The sequence below is a fragment of the Triticum aestivum genome, chromosome 4A (assembly GCF_018294505.1).
Source record: "Triticum aestivum cultivar Chinese Spring chromosome 4A, IWGSC CS RefSeq v2.1, whole genome shotgun sequence".
Classification (NCBI taxonomy): domain Eukaryota; kingdom Viridiplantae; phylum Streptophyta; class Magnoliopsida; order Poales; family Poaceae; genus Triticum; species Triticum aestivum.
This window is the reverse complement of record NC_057803.1, coordinates 198,381,794-198,392,583: the sequence shown is the minus strand read 5'-3', so window position 1 is coordinate 198,392,583 and position 10,790 is coordinate 198,381,794. Positions and strand designations below refer to the sequence as shown.

Genomic DNA, 10,790 nt, shown 5'->3' with positions numbered 1-10,790 from the left:
TTCATTATGTGTCAAAAGCTGCCAAAAAATATTTAAAAAATTCATAGTCTATGAAAGAAGTTCCACCATTTATTTACACTCCTCCGTGTGTATTTATTATATAAATATGTTCCATGGAAAAAGTGAAGCATACAATCACTAATGCTTCAGTTGTGGAAACAAATGATATTCGGATGTTTACAAACAAAACTGCTAACAATATTTTCTTAATTATAGTGTACAATTGTTGAACCACAGAGAGCAGATTGATGTTTGTATCATGCCATACTATGAAGCAACTAAATAAACTTGAGTTCATGAAGTTCTGCCATGCTGTTATGTTGAGAAACACATGATTTCTTCATATACTAATTAGGAATTGTCCACATGGAATTGTTGGACCATTGTACACACTAAACATCACAAACACAATAAGTTTGTTTTTCACTATATAATTATAAAAAATTATAAAAAATCATATAAACATATAAACATACACAATTTTCTCAGATAATAGTACACCTTCAGTGTCATCTCTTCCATGTACCTAAAAGAGAATCTCCCAGTAGCAGCCACTTAATTATTTGCCCAATCTCATAAATCAAGTGGAAGTGCGATCAAATATTCAAATGTTTATACAGACCACATGTATTGCTTTGGTTCCCAGGTGTCATATGATCCACATCACTTTACAAAATATTAAAAATTGATTATATATCAGCAAGAAATAGATATGGTGTGGGCTAAGATTAATATAATGAATTACACAAAGAAAAATATAGGTGAATCGAAAACATTTTAGAAACATTTTTTGTTCTTTTCAACATTAATCAAAATTACATGTTGTTTTTCAGTGTGAAGTAGAAACAAAAATCGTGCGTGTACTTAAAATATGTGAGTAGAGATAATATTGCCTTGCTTTATAACTCCATTAAAAACAATCTAACTTCCAAGTTGTCATATAAAACAGTGTACCAACAGGCAACTATTCCCAAAGTAAACTTTGCCTAGCAATAGCTTGTAAATGGACTTGCTGCTACTCTAGTTTAGTGAGGCTACACATATTGTCCTATCCTAGTACGACCAATGACTTTCTCATAGAAAAATACAACCAATGACATATTATATTGGTATCTCTTTTGTTTTCAACCTGTATGGTCCACATTTGTGTCCTACCGCCATCCGTCAGCAAAGCATCGTATACGCACCATTTGTTTTTTCAAGATTTGCAGTGTGGTGCTGATGTTTCCTGCCACTGACATTGCATTGACCAGCCAATTTGTACCTCATGGCTAGGAATAAACAACATACATTTGATTCACGTGATGAAAGAGAATTAGGAGGGCAGAAAGGTATCAACTCAAGTGTATTTGTAGAGAGACTAAATACAGTCATGTCTCAGAATGTTTGCAAGAAGTTATTCCTATAAGAACAGTAGGGCGTGATCCCTGATGTCAACTTGGAGATTGTAGAATAACTAAACCTATGAGATAAGACCATCAAATTAACTGAATATATTATAAGCTGAAGTATGCATTGCTACTTAACAAAAGGACACATTAGCCACCTGCAAGGGAGTCCATAACTTTTTTTCCTTGTGTGTTTCATCTAACATACATGGGAATATTGAGTGCTATTTGGCATATCTTATAGAAAAATACGATCATACTGAAGGTGGAATTAGTATCATCTAAGCTATAAACTTTTTCCTATGGAAATAGTATTTCCAATTTTCTTTGCTCTAAGCTCCAATACATGTATGCTTTGCAGTAGTTCTTTGCTCTCACACAACCATATTATAATCTGGAGATACTAAAATAATATTGAGTGGTTTCTCAACATGTAGGTATACTGATCAAGTAGAAAGAAGAATTTTTCTCCCTAAACTCGCACTTTTGGTGACATTGGCAGACGGCAAGCCCTCACATTTTTCCAAGAATACATCTAATTAATGATAACAAAGCCCTCATAGTTTGCCCCTGAACGAACCTATAAGTCCGCTAATCATGTCCAGACCTGTTCTGACCTTCATTGATGCACTACTACCCCTGCTGGCCGACACCTTTTCCTGCAAGTAGCGATCAGTTCACTAACAGAGAAGATCTAAGAACAAAATTTGCATCATGGTGAATATCTTAAAAGCTACTGTATTTCCTAATACTTTGCATTTGGTACTTTAGTGCTAGAGTCATCTTCAAGACTTGAGAAGATGCCTAATTCACTACAAACAAAGCAAATCAGCTCGCTAGAAACAACCTATGGCAGTATGTAATATTAAATCTAAACAAATAGCATTACTCATATCAGGGATCTCAGCTGAGAACATATGAGTTTGTGCGATCTCTGATTCAGGGATGATCTAGATGACACAGGGAGGCATATGTGGCTTCTCAACCGAGAATCCAATCATCCATGTATGCATCTATTCATTCAATCTATTCATCATCAAGTACTTATCCATCAATTTCATATTTGTATCACTGAGTACCGTCGAGATAAAGCATAATATATATATATATATATATATATATATTGTTTGGTCATAGGTTGTTTGCTAGGTACAAATACCTACATGAAGCACTCACAAAAGTAGTCTAAAATGTTGAATGAATTAACATTTTCATCAGGAATTGGAATATAGTTTAATTAGACACTGACTAAAAGCTAAAGAAGCCTTCTTTTGTAATAATTAGAAGCCAGGGACAAAGGATGAATGTGTCTGTTGGAGTAAACCACGTTACGTGCGTGGTGTGTGTGGCATGTGTGTGCCCGTGGTGGTAGTACTAGGCCTGTAGCAGCAGATGTGGAGTTGCATGTGTTGGTTAGTCAGTTTAGTACGTGCAGGCTAGATACATGCAAGCTTGGCCGGGTCTTGTGAAGGAGCATCAAGACGTGGGTTGAGTCATGCGGATCATGCGAGGGAAGCCCGTTGTGGAGTTCACGCGTGCGTGCGCGTAACTCGCTGGAATGGGTTGCTCAGGCGTTGGGTTAGCTGGGCTATAAGACTGCCATGTAATCCGTTGTGCTCTAGTAGAGTTGCCGAGCATGTAGCCTGTGAATACAAAGAAAAGATTGAGGCGTTCGTGCGCCCACGGCGGCGTTCATGCGCCGGCCGAGAAAATTTCTTGTGTCCTGTGTCCTCTTCTTCTTCGTCCGGTGTTCATGTCGCCGGAGGCTACTCGGCGTTCATCGCCGGACCGGGTATGTCCCAACAATTGGTATCATGAGCTGGTTCATCTTGGGTGTCGTCCCTTTGCCGGAGGCGTGCCGGCGGTGGCGGCGTTCGCCGGCGGCTCAGTGGTGAAACTCCGGGCCGTGTGTCGGTCTATGGAGGTGCGCAGTGCGGTGAGGAGGCCGCGGAGGACATGCGTGGTGGCGGCTTCATCGACACGCAGCGGCATGGCGGCATGGAGATGCTGTGTTGCGGTTGAGGCCATAGCGGTGCAGGGCAATAAGCCATGGCGGCGAGTCTGGCGCGACCGGTGCGTGTTATGGGTGCGCACTGGACGCGTCGGGACCGTGGCGCGCGGTGAGCATCTGGTATGGTCGGGCTCGTCGGGCGCGTCGGGTGCGCGCGGGATGTGCAGGACGCATGGGTGCGGTCGGACTCGTCGGACGCGCCGGGTGCGCGCGGGACGTGCAGGACGCACGGGTGCGGTCGGACTCGTCGGGCGCGTTGGGTGCGTGCGGGACGTGCGGGACGCACAGTTACGGTCAGACGCGTCGGGTGCACGCGGGACGTACGCGGCACAGAGGGACGTCAGGCGTGTGTCGCCGGCGGAGAAGGAGCTCGGCGTATGTTGCCGGGGTCGTGACGGAGCACGGTGCGACCGGCGTCAGTGCGTCAGGTCGGGTCCATAGCGGTGCGACCGGCGTCGATTTGTCGGGTCAGATCCGCGCGCTAGGCCACGGCCGTGACAACAATATTGACAAAAGCTGCAACAACTCCGGCGACGGCGAGATCGTGGTTTAGGGGGAGTATGTTGGAGTAAACCACGTACGTGCGTGGTGTGTGTGGCATGTGTGTGCCCGTGGTGGTAGTACTAGGCCTGTAGCAGCGGATGTGGAGTTGCATGTGTTGGTTAGTCAGTTTAGTACGTGCAGGCTAGATACATGCAGGCTTGACCGGGTCTTGTGAAGAAGCATCAAGACGTGGGTTGAGTCATGCGGATCATGCGAGGGAAGCCCGTTGTGGAGTTCACGCGTGCGTGCGCGTAACTCGCTGGAATGGGTTGCTCAGGCGTTGGGTTAGCTGGGCTATAAGACTGCCATGTAATCCGTTGTGCTCTAGTAGAGTTGCCGAGCATGTAGCCTGTGAATACAAAGAAAAGATTGGGGCGTTCGTGCGCCCACGGCGGCGTTCATGCGCCGGCCGGGAAAATTTCTTGTGTCCTGTGTCCTCTTCTTCTTCGTCCGGTGTTCGTGTCACCGGAGGCTACTCGGCGTTCATCGCCGGACCGGGTATGTCCCAACAATGTCATGTAAAGTGAAATGATAAATCCCTCTTTACCATTCAATATTCCATAGGCTCTAGATTTGTTCACGTATATAGTGAGCCTATAACAGTTTTTTCATCTAATATGTTTACCAATGGATCAATGCATGATTGTTGATGAATTATGGTAATAGAAGTTACATCTGTAATCATAAAGGAAATCTTGTGATGATCCAACAATCCTATGCAAGTTAGGTGCAATGGGAGATTACTCTTTATAAGAATAGCAACATGCCAAAAAGGTACTCTCCCTGAAACTGAAGGTTGCCTGTCATATCCACCGAGTAATGTGCTAGATAGAGAGCCGATCTAGGAGGATCTTATTGGGTGTCAGCACCAACCTTCTGAAATAACATTTTTGGTGGAAGATTTAACAAAAAAAAAACTACACATGCTGTTAAACATACATGGCGCATACGTGACAGAAGAGGATCTTCAGAGATAGTTCAGAGGTAGTTTAACTAGGATATGATATCTATTCGGTTGTAACCAAGTCTATCTCTTGCTTTTCTTTCTCCTCAAGTTGTATCCCGATTCTCTCTTATCTTCTCAACCAACTCATGTATGCGCCTCAGGGTTATTGCGCCCCTGCTATATAACATGTAGCACGTCGCCCAAGATAGGGTAAGACATTTCTGCCATCGCACATGGTAATCAGAGCCTTCCTCTTCCAATCTAGCCTCCCGATTGCATCTAGTGCATAGACATGTCTCATCCTCCGGCGCAGCTCAACCTAGCCTCAATGGCCAGGTCACCGAGAAGCTCAACCGCACGAATTACGTGTTGTGGCGCACGCAGGTCACACCCCACCTGCGGGGCACCGGTGTCTTCGGCTACGTCGACGACACCGCGCCGGAGCCGTCCCGACTCCACGTCACCAAGGACAAGGACGGCAAGGAGTCCTCTGAGCCCAACCCTCTCCACCCACTTTGGGTCCGGGAGGATCAACAAGTGCTTGGCTATCTGCTGAGTACTCTGTCCAAGGGTGGCCTTGGCGGGCATGTTCTCGTCCCAGTTCCTCAGCCGCGTCAACAACATCAGGACTGCACTCATCAACGCGCAGAAGGGCAACCAATCGGTTGCCTCCTACTTCGCCTCCCTGCGCGGCCTCGTCGATGAACTCGCCGCCGCCGGAAAACCCATCTAGGATGACGAGTTGATCTCGTATATCCTCCATGGCCTCGACGTCGACTACCAGCCGCTCGTCTCCGCTCTCGACGCCCGCGTCATGCCCGTCACCCTCGATGAGCTCTTTGCCATGCTGAGCAACTTCGATCAGCGCATCGCGCAGTTCCACGGCTCCTCCGGCGGCTTCAAGTCTTCGGCCAATGCCGCGTCTCGCGGCCGTGGTGCCGGCTCTTGCTCGCGTGGATCTCCCCGCAAGAAGGGGCGGTCAGGAGGAAACATCAACATTGGTGGCTCCTCCAACTCTCGCGGCGGCCGCTCCATCAACTCCAAGCCTCGCCGCGGCGGCGGCTCCAGCCGGTCCCGTCCTGATGCGCCCCGCTGCCAGATCTGTGGCAAGCTTGGGCATATAGCCAAGGACTACTGGTACTGCTACGGTGAAGATGAGGACTCCTCCCAAGACGAGGACAAGGTTGCTGCGGCTGCGGATGGCTCCTACGACATTGACATGAACTGGTACGTTGATAGTGGGGCTACCAACCACATCACCAACGAGCTCGAGAAGGTCACCATGAAGGAAAAATACCGGGGCAAGGATCACATCTACACCGCCAACGGCGAAGGTATGAGGATTAGTCATGTTGGTCACTCACTTTTTAGTACCCCTCGTCGTAAACTTCATCTAAAGAAAATTTTGCTAGTTCCTAGTGCCGACAAGAATCTTCTTTCTGTTCATAGAATTGCCATTGACAACCATGTCTTCCTTGAGTTTCATCCTCATTTTTTCTTGATCAAGGATCAGGCAACGAAGAAAGTGCTCTATCGAGGTAGATGTGTTCGAGGGCTCTACCCGTTGATTCCGAAGCGTAGAAGATTAAATAAACAAGCCTATGGTGCTGCCAAACTCTCATCAACACGGTGACACGATAGATTAGGACATGCTGCTTTCTCTTTAGTTGAAAAACTTCTTAGGAAAAATAAGCTCCCATTTGTTGGTGAGTGTGATCATGAAACTATTTGTGATTCTTGTCAATGTGCCAAAAGTCATCAACTGCCTTATCCCATATCCACTAGTGTTTCTACCAAACCCTTGCAATTAATCTTCTCTGATGTGTGGGGCCCTGCTCCTAGTTCTGTTGGTAGACACACTTACTATGTGAGCTTCATAGATGACTACAACAAATTTTCTTGGATTTATCTTCTCAAGAAAAGATCCGATGTTTTTCAAGTCTTTCAAAACTTTCAAGCTCTCATTGAACGAAAATTTGATAGTAAAATCATTGTTGTCCAATCGGACTGGGGAGGGGAATATGAAAAATTAAATTCCTTCTTCCAAAACCTTGGCATATCACATCATGTGTCATGCCCTCACGCTCATCAACAGAACGGCTCTGCTGAATGCAAGCACCGAGATATAGTTGAGGTTGGTTTAGCCCTTCTAGCTGGCGCATCTATGCCCCTCAAGTTCTGGGATGAGGCTTTCCTCACAGTAGTCCACATCATAAACATGCTTCCTAGTCGTGTCATCAACAATGAAACACCACTAGAACGACTCTTCCATGTTAAACCCGACTACAAATCTCTCCGTGTTTTTGGGTGTGCCTGTTGGCCCAATCTTCACCCATACAACACTCGAAAGCTCATGTTTTGCTCAAAACAGTGTGTCTTCCTAGGCTATAGCACCCAACATAAAGGTGTCAAGTGCCTCGATGTTGCCACTGGTCATGTGTATATCTCACGCGACGTTATCTTTGATGAAACCAAATTTCCTTTTGCTGATCTTCACCCCAACGTCGGTGCCCTTCTTCGCCAAGAGATCCTTCTTTTTCCTCCTCATCTCCCCGGTGTTGATCAAGGGGGAAACAATGGTGATGATCAACTACTGACTAACCCTCTTACTGATGATATGCATGAGCCTTGTGGTGTTGTGAAAACAGCGAGGCAAATGGCGAAATCAGGAAAGAAAATGGTGAAGAAAATCCTCCACCAGCGCCATATTTCATGTGCCCGGAATATGGAGACAAATCCTCCTCGAGATCCGTTCGCCTGCGCCTGCAGAGTATCAGATCCGCCTCGGGATCAGCAGCGGCAGACGCGTCAGGGGCGCCAGCAGCGCGCACGCCCGCCTCGAACCAGGCGCGCTCCACACGGACACCGCTCACGGGATGCGGCACGTCGTCACCTCCGCACCAACCGTCATCCGCCACTTGTCAGCCCGCGGTTGACGCGGGCTGCGCACGCTTCACCGGCCAATCGGTGTGTTACAAGCGGCGCCACTTGGTCCGCCCGACCGGTGCGGAACCCAAAGCTGGCGCGGGATCCAGCGCTGATTCGTGCATGCGCCCGACCGGTGTCAGACCCGAGGCCGATTCGCCATCATGTGGCAATGATGAACCTGCTGCTGGGGCGGGATCCTCTGCAGATTCTGCACACGGGCAGCCGCTACCACTTGCCACAGAAAATCCAAGCGGGACAGAATCTGCTGCTACTGCACGCGGATCGTCCTCGGGATCGGCTCCTACAGAAACTCATGTTCAAGTTGTGGGATCATCTGTGGCTGAAAATCTGGGCACTTCTCCTCGGCGTACACGACTACAAAAGGGAGTAATACAACCTGTTAATTACAAACGTGTAACAAAATATGGCATGGTTTGTTCTACAGGTGAACCAGGTGAACCTCATACTTTAGAAGAAGCACTTGGTGATGAGAAATGGAAGAAAGCGATGAATGAAGAGTACATAGCTCTAAAGAAAAATAAGACATGGTACTTAGTTCCTCCACAGCAAGGTAAAAATTTAATTGATTGCAAGTGGGTATTCAGGATCAAGAGAAAGTCTGATGGAACTATTGACCGTTACAAAGCTAGACTCGTTGCAAAAGGATTTAAACAACGGTATGGTATTGACTATGAGGATACTTTTAGTCCAATTGTTAAAGCTGCAACCATCCGTCTTGTTTTGTCTATTGCTGTTTCTAGGGGCTGGAGTCTTAGATAGTTAGACGTACAGAATGTGTTTCTTCACGGTGTTTTGGAAGAGGAAGTGTACATGAAGCAACCTCCTGGGTTTGAAAGCAAAAATTCCCCTTCTTATGTGTGCAAACTGGACAAGGAACTTTATGGATTGAAGCAAGCACCGAGAGCATGGTACTCTCATCTCTGTCATAAAATGCAAGCACTTGGCTTTATTCCATCCAAATCTGACACTTCTTTGTTCATTTACAACAAGTCCAACACATGCATATGTGTTTTGATATATGTTGATGATATCATTGTGACAAGCTCATCAAATGAAGCAATCATAGGACTGTTAAAAGATTTGAGTGAAGATTTTGCTCTAAAGGATCTTGGTGACTTGCACTATTTTCTTGGAATTGAGGTGAAGAAACATGCAAGTGGGCTTCATATCTCTCAGGAAAAGTATGCAGCTGATTTGGTAAAAAAGGCTGGTCTGCAAGGTTGTAAGCCAACACCTACTCCATTATCTAGCTCAGAAAAGCTGTCTCTCACAGAAGGAAATCTCTTGAGTCCAGAAGATAGCACAAAATACAGGAGCTTGGTAGGAGCACTTCAGTATCTCACTTTGACCAGACCTGATATATCTTTTGCTGTTAACAAAGTGTGCCAGTTTCTTCATGCACCTACTAATGTCCATTTTACTGCTGCAAAACGCATAGTGATATATGTCAAAGGAACTATGAACATTGGTCTAGATTTCAGCAAGTCATCTTCAAATCTTGTTAGTGCTTCTTCTGACTCAGATTGGGCAGGATGCCTGGATGACAGACGCTCCACTAGAGGTTTTGCAATCTTTTTTGGACCAAATTTAGTATCATGGTGTGCTCGAAAACAGGCCACTGTTTCTAGATCCAGCACAGAGGCTGAGTATAAAGCACTGGCAAATGCTACAGCTGAGATTATATGGGTTCAGTCCATGCTGAAAGAACTGGGCATAAAGAACACACCAGCTCCATATCTGTGGTGTGATAACCTCGGTGCAACTTATCTATCTGCCAATCCAGTTTTTCATGCAAGGACAAAACATATTGAAATAGACTTTCACTTTGTTCATGAGATAGTTGCTCAAAAGCAACTTGATATTCGCTTTATCCACTCCAAAGATCAGCTTGCAGATGGATTTACAAAGGCTTTGCCTGTGAGAAGCTTTGAAAATTTTAAACATAACCTCAACTTGATGAAGTTGTGATTAAGGGGGGATGTTAAACATACATGGCGCATACGTGACAGAAGAGGATCTTCAGAGATAGTTCAGAGGTAGTTTAACTAGGATATGATATCTATTCGGCTGTAACCAAGTCTATCTCTTGCTTTTCTTTCTCCTCAAGTTGTATCCCGATTCTCTCTTATCTTCTCAACCAACTCATGTATGCGCCTCAGGGTTATTGCGCGCCTTCTATATAACACGTAGAACGTTGCCCAAGATAGGGTAAGACGTTTCCGCCATCGCACACATGCCATATCTATAGTATACCAAATTATAATAAGCTGGGAACACTTTGTATAGTCTGCCTTCCACACCAACAAAAACTGATATATCGAATGGTTTCTTTGACCCAGTAAATTGATGTTTGGATTTTTCCATAATAGGAAAGTAAATGTACATTCTTTTGGATTATCAAAGTAAGTGGTTTTTTATGTCAATTCACGTGCGCAACCCATCACAACATAACTGAGAATAAATTGGAAGCCTAAATAGTTTCTAGTAACTCGATAAATAAGTAATCAAATGTAACGGACCGGAAACTGGAACATGTTTAAGGCTTAGTCCTCAAATAAACAAAGCATCTGTAGGGACTGAAATATCTCGATCTACTATCTTTACCGGCTCACCAGAATTCAGAAAAAAATAGGTCTGGAAAAAATGCAAAAGGCCACATACCTTGTACCAACTGTTTTCAAACATCAACTATATCAGTTGTACATGACTGCCCACTATGTGCATGAGGGCCTTTTTTCTAATAAAGTTATAAAAATGATAAACAGAGATTAGTCCATCCAATTTTACTTATATATGTAGTTACCACAAATCTTCATTACAAAATTGCAGAGCTTGCATCAACCATCTGGACAGTGTATTAGAGATAAATTATATGAGTACACTTATGCAAATTAGGAAATTCTTCTAGATACAGAGGTGAGCGGTGAAACAAATTGAATGGTGCCGAGCAGGT

General features: G+C 45.1%; 1 pseudogene; it reads left to right on the top strand.

Moving 5' to 3' along the window:
- The first annotated feature begins 5,612 nt into the window (after window positions 1–5,612).
- LOC123088938 (uncharacterized) lies at window positions 5,613–5,751 on the top strand (annotated as a pseudogene).
- The last annotated feature ends 5,039 nt before the right edge of the window (window positions 5,752–10,790 follow it).